Below are 7138 nucleotides of genomic sequence, written 5' to 3' on the forward strand. Positions count from 1 at the left end.
TGAGCTTTACTATTGCTCCTACAAAGGATAGTAATTGCATCCGACACGTTATAAACCATAATTAAAAGCATGTCAGGGGACAATGCCTTAACAGTTGCTTGTTCAACGCTTTCCTTTACAACCGGACGGTAGTTTACCGAAAGGTAATATACGGAGCAAGTATACTGGACGTGTTGCTTTCCCAATACAAGGTTAGCAAGTGGGTGACACAAAACCGCAAGTTTTGAGCTAAAGTTTTCAAATCTGAAACCTACCAAACCCACAAAAACAATTTGCAAACACCGGTGAAGGGTTATTCTGGAAAACTTATCTAGGGTAAAAGCTAGATTAAATTTTCAAAAGATCAAATATTTTCATAAAGATTCAATTTCCTTAAAGGATCTAAATTTTTATAGTCATGTGGGACTGTAAACCACAACGTTACTACCATTGTTTATACCGCCGTATAGAAATCACTGATGTACAAAGTGTGAAGAATAAAGAAGTGATTCTAGTATTTTTATTTCAAGACTATATTGCTTGAGGACAAGCAACGCTCAAGTGTGGGAATATTTGATAATGCTAAAAACGAACATATATTTCATAGCATTACCCCTCAAGAAAGACAAGCTTTTAGTTGCAATTGTTCTATTTACAAGTGATATTCATTTAAATAATAAAAGGTGAAGGCAAAAGACAGATTCGACGAATTGAAGACTCAAACGACCAAAAAGCTCAAAAGTACAAAGTACAATCAAAGTGGTTCAAATTATTGATGAGAAACGTCTCAAAATTACAAGAGTACAAGACGCTAAACGCAAAATACAAGATATTAAATTGTACGAAAGGACGTTCAAAAATCCGGAACCGGGACCAAAGTCAACTCTCAACGCTCAACGCAACGGACTAAAAATTATAAGTCAACTATGCACATAAATATAATATAATATTTAAATAATTCTTAAAATTATTTATATATTATATTTATTTATAAAAACCGTCGGCAGAAGAAACAAGCTCATGTGAGCTGGAAAAGCAGGCCATGCGATCGCATGGCCTGGCAGTTATAAAGCCATGCGATCGCATGGTGAATAGTACCAGGCCACATTCCTATAAAAGCATGCTCTGGTCGACTGATATATCCATCCATCTCTCTATCTATAAACGTATATATATATATATATATATATATATATATATATATATATATATATATATATATATATATTTTAATTTTAATTTTAATTTTAATTTCTAATAATAAGGGTATGTTAGCGAATGTTGTAAGGGTGTAAGTCGAAATTCTGTCCGTGTAACGCTACGCTATTTTTAATCACTGTAAGTTATGGTTAATGTTATTTTTAAATTAATGTCTCGTAGCTAAGTTATTATTATGCTTATTTAATGCCGAAGTAATCATGATGTTGGTCTAAATATTAAAATTGGGTAATTGGGCTTTGGACCATAATTGGTGTTTGGACAAAAGAACGACACTTGTGGAAATTAGACTATGGGCTATTAATGGGTTTTATATTAACTAAATGATATCTCGTTGATTTAATATATAGACTTATAATTTGACGTATTTATATATAACCACATACGCTTGACTGGGTACTGTGGGCGGGATATCTATAAATACCAATAATTGTTCATTTTACCGGACACGGAACTGGATTAATAGTTAATAGACTTGTTGAAACATGGGTGGATTACATTCAAGGGTAATTGGTGTAATTGTTAACAAAGTAGTAAAACCTTGGTCTACACGCAGTCGATAACCTGGTGTATTCATTAAACAAAGTATTAAGACCTTGTTACAATTTGAATCCCCAATTAGTTGGAATATTTGACTTCGGAAATAAGAATAATTTGACGAAGACTTTCGCACTTTATGATTATGACTGATGGACTATTATGGACAAATCCGTATGGACATATTGAATAATCCAGGACAAAGGACAATTAACCCATGGGAATAAACTAAAATCAACACGTCAAACATCATGATTACGGAAGTTTAAATAAGCATAATTCCTTTATTTTCATATTTAATTGCACTTTTAATTATCGCACTTTTATTTATTGTCATTTTATTTAATTGCATTTTTAATTATCGTACTCTTTAATTATCGCAATTTTATTTTATCGCACTTTATTTATCGCAATTTCATTATCGTTATTTACTTTACATTTTAAATTAAGTCTTTTATATAATTAATATTTTACATTAGGTTTTAACTGCGACTAAAGTTTTAAAATCGACAAACCGGTCATTAAATTGTAAAAATCCCCTTTTATAATAATAATATTACTTATATATTTTTGTATTTTTACAAATATAGTTTTTAAAAATATAGCGTTAAGCTTGTTTAAAAGTCTCCCTGTGGAACGAACCGGACTTACTAAAAACTACACTACTGTACAATTAGGTACACTGCCTATAAGTGTTGTAGCAAGGTTTAGGTATATCCATTCTATAAATAAATAAATATCTTGTATAAAATTGTATCGTATTTAATAGTATTTCGTTGTAAAAATTAAAACTATTTCCTAGTACCTCGCACACATCAATCATCATCGAGTAATATAGACAAAACAATTTGATTTTGTGAAGAGTACGAGCGAAGCTATCATAAAAGAGTGAAATGAGTAAATGTAGGTTCGTCTTAACCGGCGACGTAGTCACAGTTGATTTCCGGAATTCAATGGATTTTGAGAAAATCTTCGTAATAAGATTTGTTCTTCGATAATTAATGAAATTAGGATCCGCTTTGATTAAATGCGATAATCTGTTTTGATTGCTTTGTCGGATATTTTACTATATATCCACCCCCTTCGTTTCCTTATTTCCACAACTCACACCTTCTATTCTTTCTCCCTCAATTTATACTTTAATGCATTTGTCAATATGTTCTATCCAGTTCTGATTCTTGATATACTCCTAACCTTCATATCTGTCATTCTTCTTTTTCATCTGCCGCCGGAAGAATCTATTCATTTCTACTATACTCTTGGTTTTATAGTGTTTTTAGTCCTCCCGTGTCTTTATATTGCTATATGCATCAATATATATGGTTTGTAATTTCTGGGTCGTTGTTGGGCTTTATATCTTCCCTTATATTTCGATGTCTCTGCTCCTGTCTTTCTGTAACTTTTGACATCTACGATTAATGTCTCTCCTATTTGCTGCGATTTATACTCCCATTTCTATTTCGGAGATTCATGCTTTTGTTTTCTCTTCGCAAGTAATGGTCCAGAATTCGTAGGTATGAAGTTTCGAATGAACATGGCTAATGTTCTAAGAGATTGTAATGGCACAATCTTGATTGGTTAAAATACCAGAATTCAAGAGGAAAGATTGGACTATCAAGAAATTATGTTCTTGATATGTTTATATATTAGATAGAATGTAAGAGTCGTGTAACATGGCATATGATGATGATATGGTCTGTGAATTATCACATTCTATTTAGAAACTCAGCATGACTTACGGTAATATAATCACGTTGATCAAGTGTCATTATATTATACTAACTCATGCATCAATTTCCAACACTACTTTAAAACATTCATAATTTCAACTCGAAGGTTTACAGAATATAGAAACTAAACAGTTTCCTTTATGATGTAATACAGATAACGCGAAGGGATAAATGATTTCAGATAAGAATAGTTATGAAAATACCTTCAGAAATATCGAGGATATTTATAATAAAAGATACGATGATATCTTAGAATTTCTAATATCGATGGATGATGAAGAAGATTTTTTCGTAAAAGTGTAGAGTCAGGAGCAAGGTATTCGTTAATGACTTCAGCAGATACTGAATCATTTAGATTCTTTGAAGACAGGTTTAGTCTTTGTGATTTATCTACAGCCTTCTTCATAGTTTGCTCAATTCATTTTTTAGTATCAAAACTTTTGAGCTTTTTTGACACTCCATTCTTTATCATCAAATTTTTGACTGTTAAGGCAGTCTTCAGTTTTCACTGCTTCATCAGCTTTTTTTCAAAGCTCAGAAAACTGATTCATAGGCTAAAACGCTTTTCAGGAATTCAGAATTGAAGATCATCATTCTAGGAGATAAAGGTTATATGTATATAACTATTGATATAGAAACCCTGCGAGATTCGAAATACTGATTACTGATTCTCGGTAATTGGTATGGTAATTCTCGTTACAAGATGCGGATAAGTATATGATAGGGTTTCGGTGTATATAATAATTTTTCAAAAAATCAAAGATCAATCAGGTTGTTGGTAAGTTTACTGCTAATGTGGCGGAATATAAAAGGTTCCCCGGTAACGATGGCAAAAGGCAATGTATATATATCGAGGTTATAATAAGGCTAGTCCGACTAAAAAGTAGAAGTTGACTTGCCGAAGCTGTGACAAAACTAGCTACTTTGAAAAGGAATTGCAATGTTATTTTCGGTAATAACAATGCCAAAGGAGCTAGCACAGATACGTGTTAAACATTTTCTCAGGTTCTGAGTGTGTTTAGGTGCATGAATATATGCATCAATCTTTTCTTCTGTAGATGAAGTGCGGTTGGTTCATCCTCTTAATTGAGGTGTTTTCAAGAATCATGAAAGGTTTGAACGCAGATTGTAATCGTCGAGATACAAATGAGGTTTAAGATGAAATCAAGTGGCAAACTTGAAGAATTGTTTAGTTTCATATGTTATAATCAATATTTTAATTCATTTTAATTGTCCAAGGTTAGTAGTCCACAATTAATAGTTCAACAATTCATACATAGTTTAATATATAATATTTGAATTAATTAATACGTGTCGTGACCCATTATATACATGTCTCAGACTCGATCACAACTCAAAGTATATATATATTATTTAGAATCAACCTCAACCCTGTATAGCTAACTCGAGCATTATTGCATATAGAGTGTCTATGGTTATTCCAAATAATATATAAAGATGCGTCGATATGATATGTCAAAACCTTGTATACGTGTCCCGATATTTAAAGTGCGTAAAATAAATAACAGAAATTACATGAGGATAAATAAAATTGCGATAATTAAAATTGAGATAAATAAATTGCGATAAATAAAATGTAATAAGGAATTAACAGTTAGCTAGGAACAGTTAGCTAGGATTTCGTTAGCGTGATTCTTAACAAAATTTCTCATAGTTAATTTGTTTGTATCTAACAAATTTTATTTTGTCCAATGTTTTCTTCATTATGCCACTTATTGAATTCTGATAGGTTAAAATTCAGATATGAAATTGAATGAAAATGGTTATTCTGTGGTGAATGAATTCGTATATCTGTGGATGTAAGTAGGATAGTAAATGACTGTTGAATCAGATTCAAAGAATGTACAGTGTAACTTATTAATGTGAAATCTAAATATTCCTCGGGTATTACCTACCCGTTAAAATATTTTTACCATTAACAGTTTGTACAAAAGAATTTTTAATTACAATCTTTATGAAAATATACCTACATATATATTTTCTTCAGATGTAATCATGGATTTAATGAGTCAATATGATATTAGACTCATTTGATTTACCGTTAGAACAAGAATATATAATATCTAAAACATTAGAGATTACATAATCGCCATGTCGAACGAAGATAAATGATGTAGAACGTCATGTAGAATGATGATTATGCTCGAGGTACATATTGTGATGTTGAGGCATGTGTTGTTGATGGTACGGGTGCTGTAATGGTTCTGTTGGCGTTGCTGATGTTGTTGAAGCTGGTAAGTTTTGCACCATATTCTCTAAAGCTATTACTCGAGCACGAAGTTAGTTGACATCTTGTATTACTCCGGGATGATTGTCGATTCGGACGAGCGGATGAATAAGATTCAGAATTTGAGATAGTATATAATCATGGCGAGATATTCAGGAAATGAGGGTGAAAATGGTGTTTCGAATTGGTTTGCCGGTGAGTGCTTCAGGTTCATCGCCAAGAGAAATTTGGTTGATGTAAAGTATCGCATTCTTCTCGTCTCCATTGATTAAGTCGACTACGAACTCATTAGATGAATTAGGGATGGCTGATTTGGTTGATTCATTCTGGTGACGCTGCTTTCGGAGCTCGAGTGAAACTCCATATCGGAATCCGAGGGACTTGAACTAGTGGCGATTTCCATTTCGTACGATTGAATAAAGGATTTTTCGGTATGAAATGAATTTCGGATATTGAATGGTATTCTAATTACATAGAATATCTATATATCTAGAACAAAAGATTTCGTAGATTACGGAGGAATTTACGGAATATATCAGGAAAAGTTTATAGTAACAGATATGCAAAGATATGGATTAGCAAATACGCTAAGATATGAATTTTTGTCTATACACTATTCATACAATCAATGAAGTAAGATATGTCTAGACTAAGAATGATAAGCATGTAATTTCCGACAGGATATGATAAGCAAAACGTTTTGACATGCAGCTAAGGTCGAAGTTCAGACTTACTAATGCATCCTAACAACTATCAGTTAGACACACTAATGCAAGACCTGGTTCGCTAAGACCACCGCTCTGATACCAACTGAAATGCCCCATTCATACCGATTATAAACGATTCACAATAGTTGATTTCATTGCGAGGTACTTGACCTTTATATGATACATTTTACAAACATTGTATTCGTTTTTAAAAGACAAACTTCCATTACATCGAAAGTTGATAGATATGCATATCCTTTCATAATATATCTAAACTATGAATGACTTAATATTGATCTTGATGAACTCAATGATTCGAATGCAACGTCTTTTGAAATATGTCATGAATGACTCCAAGTAATATCTCTAAAATGAGCAAATGCACAGCGGAAGATTTCTTTCATACCTGAGAATAAACATGCTTTAAAGTGTCAACCAAAAGGCTGGTGAGTTCATTAGTTTATCATAAACAATCATTTCCATTAATTTAATAGACCACAAGATTTCATTTTTGTTTCAAGGCGCAGGTCTGCTCACTGCTATAAAATTCATTCATATGGATTGAACACCTGATAATCGACATTTACAAGATGCATATAGAATATCCCCATCATTCCGGGACTCCTTCGGACATGATAAATTTTGAAGTACTAAAGCATCCGCGACAACGGATGGGGTTTGTTAGGCCCAATAGATCTATCTTTAGGATTCGCGTCAAT

Source organism: Rutidosis leptorrhynchoides, chromosome 1 (genome assembly GCF_046630445.1).
Source record: "Rutidosis leptorrhynchoides isolate AG116_Rl617_1_P2 chromosome 1, CSIRO_AGI_Rlap_v1, whole genome shotgun sequence".
Taxonomy (NCBI): domain Eukaryota; kingdom Viridiplantae; phylum Streptophyta; class Magnoliopsida; order Asterales; family Asteraceae; genus Rutidosis; species Rutidosis leptorrhynchoides.